Source organism: Erpetoichthys calabaricus, chromosome 12 (assembly GCF_900747795.2).
Source record: "Erpetoichthys calabaricus chromosome 12, fErpCal1.3, whole genome shotgun sequence".
Classification (NCBI taxonomy): domain Eukaryota; kingdom Metazoa; phylum Chordata; class Cladistia; order Polypteriformes; family Polypteridae; genus Erpetoichthys; species Erpetoichthys calabaricus.
In genome coordinates, this window is record NC_041405.2 from 122740845 (window position 1) to 122763132 (window position 22288).

The 22288-nt window shown below is 41.3% G+C and overlaps 1 long non-coding RNA gene across 1 annotated transcript; it reads left to right on the forward strand.

Moving 5' to 3' along the window:
- The first annotated feature begins 14026 nt into the window (after positions 1 to 14026).
- Positions 14027 to 21897, forward strand: LOC127529984 (uncharacterized). Its single transcript, XR_007936551.1, has 2 exons — positions 14027 to 14139; positions 19943 to 21897. It is a non-coding gene; the product is annotated as an uncharacterized LOC127529984 (long non-coding RNA).
- The last annotated feature ends 391 nt before the right edge of the window (positions 21898 to 22288 follow it).

Below are 22288 nucleotides of genomic sequence, written 5' to 3' on the forward strand. Positions count from 1 at the left end.
TTTGAGATAATGGAGGATTTTTTGGCCATGGAATCCCTAAATGGTGTCACACACGTGCGCATGGGAGGCAGCTAAAGGGCTTAAGTAAGGGCAATTCTGAGTCATACCGGAATGTGGCAGAGTGCACTGACTCTTTTTCTCCCTTTCCTGTAGACCATTCACGGGAGATCCCATCTGGCCCTCTTGACGTCACTTCCGGGACAGAGCCTATGGAAGGAGACCTTGCTGGCTCCAGCCCCTGTGATGTCACGTCTGAGCTCGAACCTATGGCGGAAGACCTTCATGAGCCTGACCCCTTCGACCTAACTTTCTGTCTTCCCCTTTAAAAGCCTCCACCTTTTCCCTATTCCCTCAGTTCTGTTTTGGACTCGGTTTTGTGCACATCAGTGCTGTATTCACTTGCACGACTTTGAAGCCAGGAAATCCATTATATGGGTGGATGCCCCAAATCTTTCTATGACCCTGAGTCGAGTTTGTGACAAGGGGAAAACGCAGGGAGAGGACTTGTATGACAGCATGTCAGGGGTCATCAAAAGGCACAAGCTAACTTGGAGTACGCTCGTCAACGTTACCACAGATGGATCGCCAAATCTGACTGGAAAAAACGTCGGGTTGCTCAAAAGAATCCAGGAGAGGATGAAGGAGGACAACCCTGAGCAGGAGGTAATTTTCTTACACTGCCTAATCCACCAGGAAGCACTGCGTAAATCCGTATTGCAGTTTGACTTCGTAGTGAAGCCAGTTGTAAAACTCGTTAACTTTATTCAAGCGAGGGGACTTCAGCATCGTCAGTTTATTAAGTTTCTTGAAGAAATTGACGCTGATCACCAGGACTTGCTTGAGGAAAGTATGTCAACGAGTGTGGGAGCTCAAACAGGAGATTATCTCATTTTTGGAGCTCCTTCAGAAAGCTGACGATTTTCCTGAGCTGAGTGACACAGATTGGCTTTGGACATACTGACACACATGAATGAGCTGAACATGAAGCTACAAGGGAAAGGCCAGTTTGTGCATGAAATGTACACAAACGTCAGAGCCATCAAAACCAAGCTAGCTTTATTCTCAAAGCAAATATCAAACAACTCATTCGCTCATTTCCCCCACACTGGCTATGCTGATAGAGGCAACTCAACTTCTGAAATAATACAGGAAATCACTGGACGACCTGCATGGAGAATTCTGCCGTCAGTTCTCTGATTTTGGAAAAATTTACAAGTCACTTCAGCTGGTGTCATGTCCCCTCACACAGGACCCTGAAATGGCACAACAGAAGTTGCAGTTGGAATTGATTGATCTCCAATGTGACACCATCTTAAAGGAGAAGTTCAACTCTCTTAAACTGGATGAGTTTTATGCTTCATTAAGCGCAGCCAAATTTCCAAACATCCAGAAGATGGAACAGATGATGCTGGCATTGTTTGGCTCTACATATGTGTGTGAATAGACTTTTAGTGTGACGAACACCAACAACGCAACCCACAGATCCCAGTTGAGTGATGAACACCTCAAATCTGTTCTGAGAATTGCCACAACAAAACTAACACCAGACTTCGATGCACTGGCAAAAAAGGGTGATCAACAACACTGTTTCCACTAAAAGTGAATGCAAACATTAACACTGTAATGCCTTTTTTATGTTTATGTTTAATATGTATGCATCTAGTGCTGGCACGACCCATCTGTCAAATTTTAAAAGTCAATGTGGCCCCTGAGCCAAAAGGTTTGTCCACCCCTGGTCTAAGGTATGCTGTGGAAATTTACAGCTTTAGAACTCCTCAGAAGAATTTAGAAAATTATTTTATTTTGGAAGAGAATCAAATTGAAAGGTGATACTGTATGGTTGTTACTTACGTGTCTTAATTACAGCTGCATTTTGCGCCTAGTATACTCCGATAATTCTTTGAGAAAGCAGCCTTTTGGAAAGACAATCTTAGTAATCCAACCATGAAATAACGACAGTGTGACACGGCATTTGTGAATTAGGGGCGAAGAGGGGGTTGTAAACTTGCTGTGGTTCACAGAGGAGGAAAAGTGCTTTGACTGGGGCTGAGAAACATCCATTCATTTGTCATCAAAACCTCTTAATTTAGTTCAAGGTGAGTGCTCTGGGCATCATTCCATCAGTAGGGCTTTCTGGCTTACACCCAAACTCACTAATGCAAGCCTAATTTGTAGCTATCAGTTAACCTAACAAACAGAGATGAGAAGATTGTGCAGTGTTCATGGAAATGCCACTTGGGCTAGGAATTCAAATGCTCGTCTCTGAGACTGTCGGGCAGCAACACTAAACACAGTGCCATCATGCTACTTCGCTGTAAACAACCGCATAAAGATTTGTTACTACAGAAATAGCTTAAAGTAAGAGTCGGAGATGAGTATAACATAAAATACAGGTGCTGGACATAAAATTAGAATATCATGACAAAGTTGATTTATTTCAGTAATTCCATTCAAAAAGTGAAACTTGTATATTAGATTCATTCATTACACACAGACTGATGTATTTCAAATGTTTATTTCTTTTAATGTTGATGATTATAACTGACAACTAATGAAAGTCCCAAATTCAGTATCTCAGAAAATTAGAATATTGTGAAAAGATTCAACATTAAAGACACCTGGTGCCACACTCCAATCAGCTAATTAACTCAAAACACCTGCAAAAGCCTTTAAATGGTCTCTCAGTCGAGTTCTGTAGGCTACACAATCATGGGGGAGACTGCTGACTTGACTGTTGTCCAAAAGACGACCATTGACACCTTGCACAAGGAGGGCAAGACACAAAAGGTCATTGCTAAAGAGGCTGGCTGTTCACAGAGCTCTGTGTCCAAGCACATTAATAGAGAGGCGAAGGGAAGGACAAGATGTGGTAGAAAAAAGTGTACAAGCAATAGGGATAACCACACCCTGGAGAGGATTGTGAAACAAAACCCATTCAAAAATGTGGGGGAGATTCACAAAGAGTGGACTGCAGCTGGAGTCAGTGCTTCAAGAACCACCATGCACAGACGTATGCAAGACATGGGTTTCAGCTGTCGCATTCCTTGTGTCAAGCCACTCTTGAACAAGAGACAGCATCAGAAGCGTCTCGCCTTTGGACTGCTGCTGAGTGGTCCAAAGTTATGTTCTCTTATGAAAGTAAATTTTGCATTTCCTTTGGAAATCAAGGTCCCAGAGTCTGGAGGAAGAGAGGAGAGGCACAGAATCCACGTTGCGTGAGTTCCAGTGTAAAGTTTCCACAGTCAGTGATGGTTTGGGGTGCCATGTCATCTGCTGGTGTTGGTCCATTGTGTTTTCTGAGGTCCAAGGTCAATGCAGCCGTCTACCAGGAAGTTTTAGAGCACTTCATGCTTCCTGCTGCTGACGAACTTTATGGAGATGCAGATTTCATTTTCCAACAGGACCTGGCACCTGCACACAGTGCCAAAGCTACCAGTACCTGGTTTAAGGACCATGGTATCCCTGTTCTTGATTGGCCAGCAAACTCGCTTGACCTTGGTATTGTGAAGAGGAAGATGCAATACACCAGACCCAACAATTCAGAAGAGCTGAAGGCCACTATCAGAGCAACATGGGCTCTCATAACACCTGAGCAGTGCCACAGACTGATCAACTCCATGCCACACCGCATTGCTGCAGTAATCCAGGCCAATGGAGCCCCAACTAAATATTGAGTGCTGCACATGCTCATACTTTTCAAGTTCATACTTTCAGTTGGCCAACATTTCTAAAAATCCTTTTTTTGCATTGGTCTTAGTTGATATTCTAATTTTCCGAGATACTGAATTTGGGACTTTCATTAGTTGTCAGTTATAATCATCAAAATTAAAAGAAATAAACATTTGAAATACATCAGTCTGTGTGTAATGAATGAACCTAATATACAAGTTTCACTTTTTGAATGGAATTACTGAAATAAATCAACTTTGTCATGACATTCTAATTTTATGACCAGCACCTGTATTACCCACTATTCCAAAAAGATGAGAAGGACCAAAAAAGGTCAAAGAGTGTCAACATGTAGACCACAAAAAATGAAGAGAGTGCTTCAAATGGCAGGTGAGACCTTTCTACAGAGGATAAAAGGGAGAGTGATCCGGACAATGGCTGAGGAGGAAGGAACAAAGATTTAGTACAAGAATCACATTTTCTTGAAGAAAGCTGAAGATTCCAAAAGAAACAATTTAGTGTAGGATGTTAACAAAGCTACATGTCTTTCAAATTGCATGGACAGAGAGTTTTAAATAATATTAAAAAAACTTTCTTTAAAGCTCACTATTTAAAGAATACTATTCTACAATAATAGATAGCAATAAAAAAAGTCCTCGGGTAGTGTTTAGAACAGTGGCTAAATTAACAAATGGAAATTCAGATCTACAGTGCAAAATACCAACAGATAGTAGCAGTACAGACTTTATGAACTTCTTCAATGAGAAAAAAAAAGATGCCAGATCTCAACATCACAGTACAAACCAAATACTAGCTTAGCAGACCGTGTCTCACATTGCATTCAGCACTGTAGTCATTTGAATCCTGTAACTGAGAAGGAAGCCTTAACTTTATTTCTAATATGAAGCCCACTACTTGTTCCCTAGATCGAGTGCCAACAAAACTAGTAAAAAGTGCAATGGATGTTCTTGCAGCGCCTATTCTAAACATTATAAATAGTTCATTATTGCATGGCACAGTGCCTGATGCACTCAAAGTGTCAGTAATTAAACCATTACTTAAAACGTCAGACCTAGACCCACACATACTAAATAATTATAGGCCTATTTAAAATTTACCCTTTCTCTCTAAAATACTAGAAAAAGTAGTCACCAATCAGCTTCAGTCACACCTTACGCATTACAATTTATTTGAGTCCAATTCCAGTCTCCTCTCCTTAACTGATTGTCTTTCTGATTTGAATTTATTATGCAGGTGATGAAACGGGATGAATCTGTGACCAAATGGAGTCTGGATAAAAAGGCAATCTGGAAGTAAGAGTCCCAAAAAGACCAACTGAAAGCAAAAGAATAAATCCTCATTCCAAAGCAACACTTTCTATGTATTATAAAGTGCTCTACAACTCAGGAATTATTATTGCTTTATGATTAAAATGATGTACCTTCTACCAGAAATATATGATACAAACCAAAAATGCCTTTGTTGTATATAACACCATTCAGGTGTCCTGTTAAAATGCCAAAAGTAGTTGTTGCCATTAAATAGAACCAAGTGTGTTCTGCCCCACATCTTGTTAGTTGAGACTGTTATTTGTTGAACTGTGTTCCCCCTTCATCTTGTCATTTATTAGCACACCAATCAGTCACATCCCACACTCACATTGGTGCTATAAAAATCTACGAAACTCACGTAAAGCACGTAGGTCCCATAATAAACATTTGAATACAATACACCCCATGTGTCTCACATAGGCACCCCTTTATCTCTTGTTTCGGTCACGTCCAAAACGTATCTTTAGGGTATATAAACCCCTGGGTCTGGTTAGTTGTGGTATGCACCAATTTGAACCTTTGTCTATGCGCTTCTCTTTGTCTTCATGCAACCATGGAAATCACTCGCCTTGTAAGTGTCTTTTAAAGCTTTATTGTTTAATGTACACTGTCTGCTATGTACTGCATTGCTTTGTAAATCATTCTTTATTGCCTTTGATTGTACACCTGTAAATGCTTGTATATGTTTCAGTTTACAACGAGGTACATCCAGTAAAAAGCCTTCAAGAAACATTGCTCCAGAATTGGATACTAATGCCCATATTCTGCTACTGCTTGGAAGAGACATCATCAGAGTGCACAAAGTGAGGCAGCAAAGTAATGGCCCTGACAATGCACCCTTTGCTCAAAAAGTTGACCTAGGTTGGGTTCTTGTAGGTGAAGTTTGCCTCGGAAATGCTCACAAGCTGGCAGTTTGTACTTTCAAGACAAGTGTGCTGGAAAATGGACGACTGTCACTTTTCACGCCTTGCTACAACCACCTTTGCTTGAGAGAAAGGGTGACTTACGGCGGGGAGCCAACACCATTGGCCCCTTTGATCAAGTCTGCTCATAATGATATGCTGGGCAAGTCAATATTTGAAAGAACAAAAAATGACAACAAATGTGCCCTCTCTATTGAAGATCAAGTCTTTTTAAAAATTAAGGAAAAAGATGAAGAGATGCAGAGATGAAGCGAATAGCTGGGTTGCACCACTCCCTTTAAAATCTCCCAGACCTCGTCTCTCTAATAATCGTGAACAGGCTCTTTCTCGCCTTGTCCTTCTGCAGCATTCTTTAGACAGAAGACCGAGATGAAAAAGCAGTTCACCAGCTTTATGGGGAAAATATTCGAGAATGGACATGCAGAACCAGCCCCTCCACTGAAAGAAGGGGAGGAATGCTGGTACCTGCCAATTTTTGGAATATATCATCCACAGAAGCCTGGTCAAATAAGGGTAGTTTTTGACTCCAGTGCACAGTACTGTGGCATGTCACTAAACAGCATTCTACTGAAAGGACCAGACTTAAATAATTCTCTGCTTGGCGTGTTGATCCGTTTCAGAAAGGAACCCGTAGCAGTAACTGCAGACATTGAGCAAATGTTCTATTGTTTCATGGTGAGAAAAGACCACCGGAAATGAGGTTTCTGTGGCATCAAGACAATGACAAAACTAAAGACATAACTGAATATCAGATGCGAGTGCATGTTTTTGGAAATAGTCCTTCCCTTGCAGTTGCCATCTATGGGTTGAGACAAGCAGCTGTGGAAGGTGAACATGAGCATGGAGCAGATACACGGCAGTTTATACAGAGACATTTCTATGTAGACGATGGTCTTATTTCTCTGCCAACGGAAACTGAAACCATTAGTCTGCTAAAACGGACACAAGCATCTTTGGCACAATCTAACCTAAAGCTACACAAAATCGCTTCAAACTGTACCTTAGTAATGAAAGCCTTTACAGCAGATGACCTAGCCAAAAGCATAAAGGATGTGGATATTACTAAAGAGATTCTTCTAGCCCAAAGAAGTCTAGGACTCAGTTGGGAGATAGAATCTGACACATTTACATTTACAATTTCAGAAGGAGAAAAACCATTTACACGTCGTGCAGTTTTGTCCACAGTCAACAGCCTTTTTGACCCCCTTGGGCTAGCAGCCCCGGTAACCATACAAGGAAGGGCATTGCTGCGAAAAATCTCCCATGGCCCTGGTGACTGAGATACCCCACTTTCAAAGGATAAATTAGAAGAGTGGAAGATCTGGCAAAACTCTCTACAGGATTTAAAATATCTTCATATCCCATGCACATATGCTCCTCGTGGCCTGGCCCAGGCAAAGCATACTGAATTGTGTGTCTTCTCGGATGCATCTAATGTGGCCATTGGTGCAGTAGCATACCTTAAAATTACCACCAAGAGTGGACAGTGTCATGTGGGATTTGTTCTGGGAAAAGCCAAATTGACCCCCCAGCCATAACCAACCATACTGTGTGCAGCAGTACTCGCAGTAGAATTGGCAGAACTCATTCTAGATGAGATGGATTTCCAGTCGGACTCAGTCAAGTTCTACTGCGACAGTAAAGTCGTTCTCGGCTACATATTTAATGAGGCCAGGAGTTTCTTTGTGTATGTACACAATAGAGTCCAATGCATTCGTCAGACGACAAAGCCAGAGTAGTGGTATTATGTTCCCTCAGATCAGAATCCTGCCGATCTTGCAACAAGATCAGTACCTGCTTCTCAGCTTGCCAACACTTTTTGGTTTACTGGACCAGCTTTTCTACACAAGCAACAACAAATTTCCCATGAAGCACAAGAAAACTTTGAACTTATCCATCCTGAGCTAGATGCGGAGGTACGCCCAGAAATAACCAGCTTCATCACTCTGACTAGAGAGAATCAGAATCAGAATCAGAATTAGCTTTATTGGCCAAGTATATGTACACATACAAGGAATTGGACTCCGGTTTTACCTAGTATTGTCCCTGATGCTGTGAGATTGACTTAAGTGTTCATGAGAGTGATGGCCTGAGGAAAGAAACTGTTCACATGTCTGGTAGTTTTGGCGTACAGTGCTCTGTAGCGCCTACCAGAGGGAAGAAGTTGAAAAAGGTTGTAACCAGGGTGTGATGGGTCTGCAATGATGTTTTCTGCCCATCTCCTGACTCAAGATCTGTATAAGTCTTGAATGGAGGGCAGATCAACACCAATGATTTTTTCTGCAATCCTGACTGTCCGTTGAAGTCTGTTCCTGTCCTGTTTTGTGGCTGAGCCAAACCAGACTGTGATAGATGAACAGAGAACAGACTGGATTACTGCAGAGTAAAATTGGATGAGCAGCTCCTGAGGCAGGTTGAATTTCCTGAGCTGGCGCAGGAAGTACAACCTCTGCTGGGCCTTTTTAACAATTGTGTTTATGTTTAGTTCCCACTTTAGGTCCTGGGAAATTGTGGATCCCAGAAACCTGAAGTTTTCCACAGCAGACACAATGCTGTTGAGTAGTGTGAGAGGGGGCAGCACTGGGGGGCTCCTCCTGAAGTCCACTGTCATCTCCACAGTTTTAAGCTTGTTCAGTTCCAGGTTGTTTTGACTGCACCAGAGGGCCAGCTGTTCGACCTCTCGTCTGTATACAGACTCGTCACTGTCCTTGATGAGGCCAATGACTGTCATATCATCTGCGAACTTCAGGATTTTAACAGACGGGTCTCTTGAGGTGCAGTCATTTGTGTAGAGGGAGAAGAGCAGAGGAGAGAGGACACATCCCTGGGGGGCGCTAGTGCTGACTGTTCGTGTGCTGGATGTGATTTTTCCCAGTCTCACTTGCTGCTTCCTATCTGTCAGGAAGTTTTTGATCCACTGGGAGATGGGAGCTGGTACAGTGAGCCAAGTGAGTTTGGTGTGGAGGACTTCTGGAATGATAGTGTTGAACGCCGAGCTGAAGTCCACAAACAGGATCCTAGCATATGTCCCTGGAGAGTCGAGATGTTGCAGGATGTAGTGCAGTCCCATGTTGATTGCATCATCCACTGACCTGTTTGCTTGGTAAGCAAGCTGTAGGGGGTCAAGCAGGGGGTCTGTAATGTCCTTCAGGTAGGTCAACACCAGTCTTTCAAAGGATTTCATGACCACAGACGTCAGGGCGACTGACCTGTAGTCATTTAACCCTGCAATGGAGGTTTTCTTTGGAACCGGGATAACTGTGGAACGCTTAAGGCAGGAGGGAACTTCACATAGCTCCAGGGATCTGTTGAAGATCTGTGTAAATATGGGGGCCAGCTGATCAGCACAGACTTTAAGACAGGAGGGTGACACACCATCTGGATCTGGTGCCTTCCTGATCTTCTGTCTCCTGAAGAGCTGACTCACGTCCCCTTCACAGATCCTGAGTGCAGGTATGGTGTCAGTGGGGAGGGGCAGGGGCTTGGTAGTGAGTGCTGGGACTGTATTTTGATTGGCGTGGGTGAGAGGTGTGAAAGAGGGATTATCAAACCTGCAGTAGAACAAATTCAGCTCGTTGGCCAGTTGATGGTTCTCTTCAGTATGGGGGGATGGTTTCCTGTAGTTGGTGATGTCTTTCAAACCTCTCCACACTGATGCAGGGTCGTTGGCTGTAAACCTATTTTCCAGCTTTTCAGTGTAGCACCTCTTTGCTACTCTGATCTCCTTTGTCAATGTGTTTCTGGCTTGATTATACAGGATTCTGTCCCCACTTCTGTAGGCCTTCTCCTTAGCCTGACGAAGCTGCCTGAGTTTTGTAGTAAACCAGGGTTTGTTGTTGTTGTATGTGCGAAAAGTTTTCATGGGCACACACATCCTCACAAAAACTGACGTAGGATGTCACAGTGTCAGTAAGCTCAACCAGGTCTGTCGCTGCAGACTCAAAAACACTCCAATCAGTACAGTCAAAGCAGGCTTGTAGTTCCAGCTTTGCCTCGTTGGTCCATCTCTTCACCGTTTTCACCACAGGCTTTGCAGATCTTAAGTTCTGCCTGTAAGTTGGGAGAAGATGAACCAAACAGTGGTCAGAGAGTCCCAGGGCAGCACGAGGGACAGAGCGATAAGCATCCTTTAATGTAGTGTAGCAGTGGTCCAGTGTGTTTTTGTCCCTGGTAGGACACTTAATATGCTGACTGAATTTTGGCAGTTCTTGCCTGAGGTTTGCTCTATTAAAATCACCAAGACCACTTAGTCCTAAGCGCTTCCAACATTTCTCCACCTGGCATTCTGCCCTGAGAGTTGTTGCACTTCTCATCCATATAGTCCGTTCTTTTAAGACACGCTCTGACTCACACAGAAACTGTAATGGCTGGCATTGATGTAACAAACCGCATGCCCCAGATGAGCTCACTGCTGCAAGGAATGTAATTCTTAAGTCAGTCCAGAGAGAGGCATACTCAAATGAAATTGATTCACTCACAGCAAAGAGAAACCTCCCCATAAGCAGTTCTCTTCTTAAACTCCACCCTATGCTGAATGATGGCTTTATCAAGGTAGGAGAGCGACTGAAGCATGCAGATATCGACCAAAGCGAAAATAACCCTATTATACTCCCAAGAAAAAGTCATTTTACAGCTTTGTTAGTGGAGCACTATCACAAAGACATTCAACACCAGGGTCGTCTATTCACAGAAGGAGCCATTAGAGCATCAGGTCTGTGGGTAGTTGGTGGTAAGAGACTTGTAAGTTCTGTTCTTCATCTTTGCACCACCTGTCGTAAGCTCAGAGGCAAGATGGAAAAACAATTGATGGCAGACCTTCCCCAAGAACGCATCAACACATCCCCTCCTTTCACCTATGTAGGACTGGATGTGTTTGTCCCATGGTCAGTTACCACACAACGTACAAAAGGAGGTGTGGCTCAAAACAAGCATTGGGCAATACTCTTCACTTGCATGAGCACTAGAGCTGTGCACATTGAAGTAGTTGAATCTATGGACACTGGTAGTTGTATCAATGCCTTGCGAAGATTTTTTGCAATACGTGGTCCTGCAAAGCAACTTAGGTCTGACTGCGGAACAAACTTTATTGGAGCTAGCAGAGAACTAGGATTTGTAAAAGACTCTGAGCATCCTACGATACTTAAGCGAACAGGGATGTACTTGGGAGTTCAACCCCCCTCACGCATCACACATGGGAGGTGCCTGGGAGCGTATGATTGGCATGACAGGTAGAATACTTGACTCTATGTTTCTACAGAGTAGACTGTCTCACCTCACTCATGAAGTCCTTTGTAACTTTCTGACAGAAGTATCTGCGATACTAAATGCCAGACCACTTGTCCCAATTTCCTGTGACCCAGAGATGCAATTTTTATTGAGCTCTGCAATGCTGCTTACCCAGAAAACTGGTGTGTCAGCACCTCCAGGTAATGTCACAAGGAATGACCTTTTTAAAAGCCAGTGGAGATAAGTACAAGCCATGGCAAATGAATTCTGGACAATATGGAGACATCAATACCTCCCCACTCTACAAAGCAGGCAGAAATGGGCCCACCCATCTAGAAATTTACAAATAGGAGACATTGTGTTGCTAAAGAACAGTCAACTGTCACGCAATGAATGGCCTATGGGATTAGTCACCACGGTATTCCCTAGCAGTGATGGTACTATAAGAAAAATAGAAGTTAAAACTACCTCTTAAGGCATCTCCAAAAACTATTCTACTAGTCCCTAAAAAAGATGGATAAATTCATACAATATTTGTTTATATGTACTGTTTAGTGATATAATGTTATTATGCATCTTGGGAAAGATGTGCAGCAGGTTAGGGTGATAAAGGATAAAGATGGAAACGTACTCACAAGCGAGGAGAGTGTGTTGAGCAGATGGAAAGAGTACTTTGAGAGGCTGATGAATGAAGAGAATGAGAGAGAAAAGAGGTTGGGTGATGTGGAAATAGTGAATCAGGAAGTGCAACGGATTAGCAAGGAGGAAGTAGAACAGCTATGAAGAGGATGAAAAATGAAAAGACCATTGGTCCAGATGACATACCTATGGAAGCATGGAGGTGTTTAGTAGAGATGGCAGTGGAGTTTTTAACCAGATTGTTTAATGGAATCTTGGAAAGTGAGAGGATGCCTGAGGAGTGGAGAAGAAGTGTACTGGTGCCGATATTTAAGAATAAGGGGGATGTGCAGAACTGCAGTAACTACAGGGGAATAAAATTGATGAGCCACAGCATGAAGTTATAGGAAAGAGTAGTGGAAGCTAGGTTAAGAAGTGAGGTGATGATTAGTGAGCAGCAGTATGGTTTCATGCCAAGAAAAAGCACCACAGATGCAATGTTTGCTCTGAGGATATTGATAGAGAAGTATAGAGAAGGCCAGAAGGAGTTGCATTGCATCTTTGTGGACCTGGAGAAAGCATATGACAGGGTGCCTTGAGAGGAGCTGTGGTATTGTATGAGGAAGTCGGGAGTGGCAGAGAAGTACGTAAGAGTTTTACAGGATATGTACGAGGGAAGTGTGACAGTGGTGAGGTCTGCGGTAGGAGTGACAGATGCATTCAACATGGAGGTGGGATTACATCAGGGATCAGCTCTGAGCCCTTTCTTATTTGCAATGGTGATGGACAGGTTGACAGACGAGATTAGACAGGAGTCCCCGTGGACTATGATGTTTGCTGATGACATTGTGATCTGTAGCGATAGTAGGGAGACGGTTGAGGAGACCCTGGAGAGGAGGAGATATGCTCTAGAGAGGAGAGGAATGAAGGTCAGTAGGAACAAGACATAATACTTGTGTGTAAATGAGAGGGAGGTCAGTGGAATGGTGAGGATGCAGGGAGTAGAGTTGGCGAAGGTGGATGAGTTTAAATACTTGGGATCAACAACACAGAGTAATGGGGATTGTGGAAGAGAGGTAAAAAAGAGAGTACAGGCAGGGTGGAATGGGTGGAGAAGAGTGTCAGGAGTAATTTGTGACAGACAGGTATCAGCAAGAGTGAAAGGGAAGGTCTGCAAGACGGTAGTGAGACCAGCTGTGTTATATGGGTTGGAGACGGTGGCACTGACCAGAAAGCAGGAGACAGAGCTGGAGGTAGCAGAGTTAAAGTTGTTAAGATTTGCACTGGGTGTGACGAGGATTAATAGGATTAGAAATGAGTACATTAGAGGGTCAGCTCAAGTTGAACAGTTGGAAGACAAAGTCAGAGAGGTGAGATTGCGTTGGTATGGACATGTGCAGAGGAGAGATGCTGAGTATATTGGGAGAAGGATGCTAAGGATAGAGCTGCCAGGGAAGAGGAAAAGAGGAAGGCCTAAGAGAAGGTTTATGGATGTGGTGAGATAGGACATGCAGGTGATGGGTGTAACAGAGCAAGATGCAGAGAACAGAAAGATATGGAAGAAGATGATCTGCTGTGGCAACCCCAAACAGGAGCAGTCGAAAGAAGAAGAAGTGATATAATGTTATTATATCAGACGGGGAGTGTTCTGCCCCACATCTTGTTAGTTGCGACTGTTATTTGTTGAACTGTGCTCTCCCTCCATCTTGTCATTTACTAACACACCAGTCAGTTACGTCCCACACTTACAGTGGTGCTATAAAAATCCATGAAACTCACGTAAAGCACGTAGGTCCCATAATAAACATTTGAATACAATACACCCCATGTATCTCACGTAGGCACCCCTTTATCTTTTGTTCCAGTCACGTCCAAAACGTGTCTTTAGGGTATATAAACCCCTGGGTCTGGTTAGTTGTGGTACGCAGCAATTTGAACCTCTGTCTACGCGCTTCTCTTTGTCTTGATCCATCCGTGGAAATCACTCGCCTTGTAAGTGTCTTTTAAAGCTTTATTGTTAAATGTACACTGTCTGCTATGTACTGCATTGTTTTGTAAATCATTCTTTATTGTCTTTGATTGTACACCTGTAAATGCCTGTATGTTTCTTTTCTATATATTTCAGTTTACAACGAGGTATGTCCAGTAAAAAGCCTTCAAGAAAGCTCGCTCACCCCTTGTCATTTTTATGTGGATGTGCCCAGTTGTTTAAGCTCTCTGCGGCCGCGTTGCATGGACAGCGTGGAGTGAGGCAGAAAAAAGTGCATGTTATCTAGTCATATAAATCTATTAATTTATAGTATTAGACAGGCACTAAAATTGTGCTCAAAAAAAGAATAGATTGTGAAATTGGTCTGCACCAAAAAAATGAGGTAAGGTAAATCACTCTGTTATTTTGAAATTCTTTAACTTGTTTCATTCAAGGAGTCTTTATTTCTTAGTGTAGTTTATTTATATCCCAGTGCAGTCTTGCTGCTGGTACAGCAAGTAAAGAAAGAAACCTCACATTGGTTGCCATCTGACAAACTCAGATGTCTGATAGTTATACCAGAACTCTATTATGATCCCACCCAGAACTGCATTTCTATTGTGTAACATGGGCATTAGAAAATGTCTCAGGGTCACATTCTTGATCTTATTTCATGTTTACATTTTCATCCAGTGGCCCAAAACTCTTGCCTGTGAATCCATCATTTCACTTGATGTGTAAAACTGTGATGGTGGCCCACTGGTTAACACTGGTGGCTTACAGATCTGGTGACCGGGGCTTGAAATCTATTTTGTGTTGTTGTCCATATGAGGTCTGCACATTCTCCCCTTGACTGTGTGGTGTTTCCTTCAGGTACTCTTGTTTCCTTATCATGTAGATAAGGTTATCAAATCTAAATTGGCCCGGTATGTGAGTGGGGTTGTGTGCATGAGTGGTCCCTATACTGGACTAACACCCCATCCTTCCTTGCGTTCAGTGCTGCGCAGAAAGGCTCCTACCCCACAATCCTGAATTGGATTAAGTGCGTTAGGGAATGTTATGTAATATTTAGTATACTCAACGTTTGGTGTCTTTCATTCAGAATTATTGAGAGTTGAATAGATCATCAACTGGTATGTCTTAGCAATGCTCATTTCACAACCCTGCTCAATTCAACTGTACCTCAGCTGCACTATAAAACGTATTGTAGTATACAATGGACTTACACAAAGCTGAGCTAAATATTAACAGAGTCTACGGACTTTTATATGATGAACATGTTATAAATTATAACTGGCAGTTGAATTGCTTCAGTTTTGCTTGATTGTTTTATGGCAATCTATTTTTAACAATGTGTTCCTGACATTAATAAAATATGAAGCAATTTTTAAATCAACTAAAGATGTCTATCGGTTTTAAAGTTTTGCTTTATCATTTGTGTTACAGGTTATCAGATACTATTGCAAATATTTCAAGTTTCATCATTTTTAGTTGTCTCAGTGGTTAGCACTGCTGACTTGCAGAGCCAGTGTCCAGGGTGCATGTTCGGCACTAACTTCTGATCTGAGTTTGCATGTTCTCCCCATGTCTACACCAGGTGTTCTTCAGAAACTTTAAATTCCAACTATTTTAATTTTTTTTTCTAATATTATAGCAGATACTGTATAATATGAGAAAAGAGTAAAATATCACAGACAACAAAGCAGCATCCAAAACACCAGCATAGCTTTTGCTAAGAGCTGCATAACGAGCTTCTGGAATAGTTCAAGGGTCAGTATGAGGACCTGTGGGGGACTGGCACACTCCAATGAAGATGAGTTAGTTTAAGGCAGTGGTGGGCAAACTACGGCCCGCAGGCCACATCTGGCCCGTTGGCCTTTTTAATCCGGCCCGCCGAAGATTGGTACAGAATTGCCCAAATCAAATCATATCATAATTATGACTGCATTCATTTGACCTTGTCCTGTAATGCCTGGTGTTCAACCAGGTGGCGCATTAGGCGGAGTGATACATTGACTTGATTTTGCGGAGCCCGGGCTACTCTCCGTTATTACTCTGCTACTGCTCTGAACCCATCTGCAACATTGCGTGGGCCAAAGAAAAGAAAAGTTGACAGTGAGTGCCAAGTGTTTAATAAGGAATGGACAACTAAATACTTTTTTACTGAAGTCCGGTCAAAGGCTGTATGTCTTCTTTGCCAAGAAACCGTTGCAGTTTTAAAGGAATACAACATCAGCCGTCACTTTTCCACCAAGCATGCTAATTATGCTAACAACCAGTCAACGCAAGAACAGACGGCTACTACTCAGAGGTTGGCAGCTAGTTTTCAGGCTCAGCAAAACACCTTTATCTGACAAACTGCCATCCAAGAATCAAGCACGAAGGCAAGTTATGTGCTGGCATTCAAATTAGCAAAGACCAGCAAGCCTTTCTCCGAAGGGGAGTTTCTCAAAGAGTGCATGGTAGGGACAGCAGGTAATTTGTATCCTGAGAGCAAGAACAAATTTGAAAAAGTTAGCTTATCACGCAGGACAGTGACTCGCCGTGTTGAGGTAATTGACGAAGACTTACAATAGCTAGCAAGCTAAACAAAGAAGCGGAGTCATTTATATTATATTCCTTGGCACTGGATGAAAGTAATGACATAAAGGACACTGCTCAGCTTTTAATTTTTATCAGAGGGATTAATGTCAATTTTGAGATAATGGAGGAGTTTTTGGCCATGGAATCCCTAAAGGGGAAAACGCAGGGAGAGGATTTGTATGACAGCATGTTGGGGGTCATCAAAAGGCACAAGCTACTTTGGAGTACGCTCGTCAACGTTACCACAAATGAATTGCCAAATCTGACTTGAAAAAACGTCGGGTTGCTCAATAGAATCCAGGAGAGGGTGAAGGAGGACAACCCTGAGGAGGAGGTAATTTTCTTACACTGCCTAATCCACCAGGAAGCACTGTGTAAATCTGTTTTGCAGCTTGACTACGTAGTGAAGCCAGTTGTAAAACTCGTTAACTTTATTCGAGCGAGGGGACTTCAGCATCGTCAGTTTATTACGTTTCTTGAAGAAACTGACGCTGATCACCAGGACTTGCTTCACCACTCCAATGTCCACTGGTTAACATTGGGAAAAGTATGTCAACAAGTTTGGGAGCTCAAACAGGAGATTATCTCATTTTTGGAGCTACTTGAAAAAGCTAGCGATTTTCCTGAGCTGAGTGACACAGATTGGCTTTGTGATTTAGCTTTTGCTGTGGACATACTGACACACATGAATGAGCTGAACGTGAAGCTTCAAGGGAAAGACCAGTTTGTGCATGAAATGTACACAAACATCAGAGCCATCAAAACCAAGCTAGCTTTATTCTCAAAGCAAATATCAAACAACTCATTCGCTCATTTCCTCACACTGGCTATGCTGTAAATGGACCCTCGACTTGAGAAAAAATACAGGAACTCACTGGACGACCTGTGTGGTGAATTCTGCCGTCGGTTCTCTGATTTTGGAAAGATTTACAAGTCACTTCAGCTGGTGTCATGTCCCTTCACACAGGACTCTGAAACGGTGCCACAGGACTTGCAGTTGGAACTGATTGATCTCCAATGTGACACCGTCTTAAAGGAGAAGTTCAGATCTCTTAAACTGGATGAGTTTTATGCTTCATTAAGCGCAGCCAAATTTCCAAACATCCAGAAGATGGCATAGAGGATGCTGGTGTTGTTTGGTTCTATGTATGTGTGTGAGCAGACGTTTAGTGTGATGAACACCAACAAAGCACCCCACAGATTCCACTTGAGTGATGAACACCTCAGATCTGTTCTGAGAATTGCCACAACAAAACTAACACCAGACTTCAATGCACTGGCAAAAAAGGGTGATCAACAACATTGTTCCCACTAAAAGTGAATGTAAACATTAACACTGTAATGCTTTTTTTTATGTTTATGTTTAATATGTATGCATCTAGTGCTGGCCCGTCCCGTCTGTCAAATTTTAAAAGTCAATGTGGCCCCTGAGCCAAAAGGTTTGCCCACCCCTGGTCTAAGGTATGCTGTGGAAATTTACAGCTTTAGAACTCCTCAGAAGAATATAGAAAATTGTTTTATTTTGGAAAATAATCAAATTGAAAGGTGATGCTGTACGGTTGTTACTTACATGTCTTAATTATAGCTGCACTTTGCGTCTATTATAATCCGATAATTCTTTGAGAAAGCAGACCTTTGGAAAGACAATCCTAGTAATCCAACCATGAAATAACGACAGTGTGACATGGCATTTGTGAATTAGAGGCGAAGAGGGGGTTTGTAAACTTGCTGTGGTTCACAGAGGAGGATGACTGCTTTGATTGTGGCTGAGAAACATCCATTCATTTGTCATCAAAACCTCTTAATTTAGTTCAAGGTGAGTGCTCTGGGCACCATTCCATCAGTAGGGCTTTCTGGCTTACACCCAAACTCACTAATGCAAGCCTAATTTGTAGCTATCAGTTAACCCAACAAACAGAGATGAGAAGATTGTGCAGTGTTCATGGAAATGCCACTTGGGCTAGGAATTCAAATGCTCGTCTCTGAGACTGTTGGGCAGCAACACTAAACACAGTGCCATCATACTACTTCACTGTAAACAACCACATAAACATTTGTTACTACAGAAGTAGCTTAAAGTAAGAGTTGGAGATGAGTATAACATTAAACATTACCCACTGTTCAAAAAAGATGAGGAGGACCAAATAAGGTCAAAGAGTGTCAACATCCATCCGTCCATCCATTTTCCAACCCGTTGAATCCAAACACAGGGTCACGGGGGTCTGCTGGAGCCAATCCCAGCCAACACAGGGCACAAGGCAGGAACCAATCCTGGGCAGGGTGCCAACCCACCACAGAGAGTGTCAACATGTAGCCCACAAAAAATAAAGAGAGTGCTTCAAATGGCAGGTGAGACCTTTCTACTGAGGATACAAGGGAGAGTGATGTGGACAATGGTTGAGGAGGAAGGAACAAAGATTTAGTACAAAGGAATCAAATTTTCTTGAAGACAGCTGGAGATTCCACAAGAAACAATTCAGTGTAGGATGTTAACAAAACTACATGTCTTTCAAATTGCACGGACAGAGAGTGTTAAAAAATATAAAAAAGCTCTCTTTAAAGCTCACTCAGAATACTATTCTACAATAATAAATAGCAATAATAAAAATCTCTCGGGTACTGTTTAGAACAGTGGCTAAATTAACAATTGGAAATTCAGACCTACAGTGCAAAATACCAATAGATATTACAGACTTTATGAACTTCTTCAATGAGAAAATTAAAAATATAAGATCCCAGATTTCAGCATCACAGTACAAACCAAATACTAGCTTAGCAGACCCTGTCTCACATTGCATTCAGCACTGCTGTAATTTTAATCCTGTAACTGAGCAGGAATTCTTAACTTTAATTTCTAAAATGAAGCCCACTACTTGTTCCCTAGATCCAGTGCCAACAAAACTAGTAAAAAGTGCAATGGATGTTCTTGCAGCGCCTATTCTAAATATTATCAATAGTTCATTATTGCATGGCACAGTACCTGATGCACTAAAAGTGTCAGTCATTAAACCATTACTTAAAAAGTCAGACCTAGACCCACACATACTAAATAATTATAGGCTTATTTCAAATTTACCCATTCTCTCTAAAATACTAGAAAAAGTAGTTGACAATCATCTTCAGTCACACCTTATGCATTACAATTTATTTGAGAAATTCCAGTCTCCTCTCCTTAGCTGATTGTCTTTCTGATTTGAATTTATTATGCAGGTGGTGAAATGGGATGAATCTGTGACCAAATGGAGTCTGGATAAAAAGGCAATCTGGAAGTAAGAGTCCCAAAAAGACCAACTGAAAGCAAAAGAATAAATCCTCATTCCAAAGCAACACTTTCTATGTATTATAAAGTGCTCTACAACTCAGGAATTATTATTGCTTTATGATTAAAATGATGTACCTTCTACCAGAAATATATGATACAAACCAAAAATGCCTTTGTTGTATATAACACCATTCAGGTGCCCTGCTAAAATGCCAAAAGTAGTTGTTGCTATTAAAACAGAACCAAGTGCATGTTATCTAGTTACAGTATATAAATCTAATAATTTATAGTATTAGACAGGCCCTAAAAATGTTCTCAAAAAAGAATAGATTGTGAAATTGGTCTACACCAAAAAAATGAGGTAAATCACTCTGTAATTTTGAAATTCTTTAACTTGTTTCATTCAGGGAGTCTTTATTTCTTAGTGTAGTTTATTTATATCCCAGTGCAGTCTTGTTGCCAGTACAGCAAGTAAAGAAAGAAACCTCATATTGGTTGCCAAATCCCCTTTGATAAACTCAAATGTCTGATAGTTATACCAGAACTCTATTTTGATCCCACCCAGAACTGTATTTCTATTGTTGTAACATGGGCATTAGAAAATGCCTCAGGGTCACATTCTTGATCTTATTTCATGTGTACATTTTCATCCAGTGGCCCAAAACTCTTGCCTGTGAATCCATCATTTCACTTGATGTGAAAAACTGTGATGGTGGCACACTGGTTAACACTGGTGGCTTACAGATCTGGTGACCTGGGCTTGAAATCTATTTTGTTTTGTTGTCCATATGGGGTCTGCACATTCTCCCCTTGACTGTGTGGTGTTTCCTTCAGGTACTCTTGTTTCCTTATCATGTAATTACGGTTATCTGTCAAATCTAAATTGGTCCGGTATGTGAGTAGGGTTGTGTGCATGAATGGACCCTATTCTGGACTAACACCACATCCTTCCTTAAATTCAGTGCTGCACAGAGAGGCTCCTACCCCACAATCCTGAAATGGATTAACTGCGTTAGGGAATGTTATGTAATATTTAGTATACTCAACGTTTGGTGTCTTTCATTCAGAATTATTGATAGTTGAATAGATCAGCAACTGGTATGTCTTAGCAATGCTCATTTCACAACCCTGCTCAATTCAACTGTGCCTCACCTGAACTATAAAATGTACTGTAGTATATAATGGACTTACACAAAGCTGAGCTAAATATTAACAGAGTCTACGGACTTTTATATGATGAACATGTTATAAATTATTTCTGGCAGTTGAATTGCTTCAGTTTTGCTTGATTGTTTGATGGCAATCTATTTTTATCAATGTGTAGCTGACATTTATAAAATATGAAGTAATTTTTAAATCAACTAAAGATGTCTATCTGTTTTAAAGTTTTGCTTTATCTTTTGTGTTATAGGTTATCAGATACCATTGCAAATATTTCAAGTTTCATCATTTTTAGTTGTCTCAGTGGTTAGCACTGATGACTCACAGAGCCAGTGTCCAGGGTGCATGTTCGGCACTAACTTCTGAACTGAGTTTGCATGTTCTCCCCATGTCTACACGAGGTGTTCTTCAGAAACTTCAGTTTTCCTTCCACATTGTGCAGACATGCAGGTTAGAATGCTTCAGGATTCTTTACTGGCTCCATGCGAGTCTGGATGTGTGTACGAGTGGGTCCTATGAAGGGATGGCACCCCATGGGTTTGAGAATGTGATGTTATATTTCAATAACCTGCGATCATTTGGACATGCTTAGAATTTATTATAGATCTTAATGTTTAATCATTTATCATTTGGGAAATATTAAACTTATTTTTGATTTTTTTTTTTACTGTTTATATGGAAGAAGAGTCAATGTCCATGGTTTACTTTCAAACAAATGGTATGATGAGTCCAAACAAAAGTTATTATTTAAAAACTAACTGACAGTAAAAATCTTTGAAAGAAATCATTATTTCATGAGGTATTTTATCTAAACTGTGTATAATGTAAAATCCTGTATATAATGTTGAAACTTTGTTTTTTTTTTTGTTTTTTTTTTATCAGTGAGATCGTCTTTTCTGTATATTTTGTTTTTGTGAACCCTTAAATGCACCTTAATTTTCTGCCATCTTTTGTTGTTACAATTTATTTAATGTATGTTTTGCTTCTTCTGTGTTGTATTTTAGTTTGGGTTGTGGTTCTTTCAGTTATTGAGTGTTCCTTTAAGTAGATATTCCAATCTATGCTACAGTTTAAAGACATTTTAAACCTGGAATATAAATATTTATAACTGCAGATTAATGTCATATGATAGATTAATACAGTAAATACATTTTCTATATTTGTACATTTTTTTTTACATAGAAATAAATCTGAGAGTAAACCCTGATGTGTTTTTGATTCTTCCATGCTGCTTGAGCTCTGCTGATATTCTGTAGTCAGATAGATGGGTGGCATTAGTGGCCATTAATGCGTCTGCTTCATATGAGGTGTCACCCGTTGCATGGCTGCACTCGGGTCCTAAAAAGTTGGGATCCTGTGGTGGTTTGTTGTGTGGTGGATGCGGCAAAGCAATGTGTCAGTGCACCCTCCTAACCTCACTTCATATTTAGCCAAAATTGTATACATAAACACAAACTGCAAAGTCTGTCTTGTTCAGATCCCCACTTAAATTGTAATTGTTTACTTTTCTTATCAAATTAATTTTTGCCCATCCTTAATTTATTTT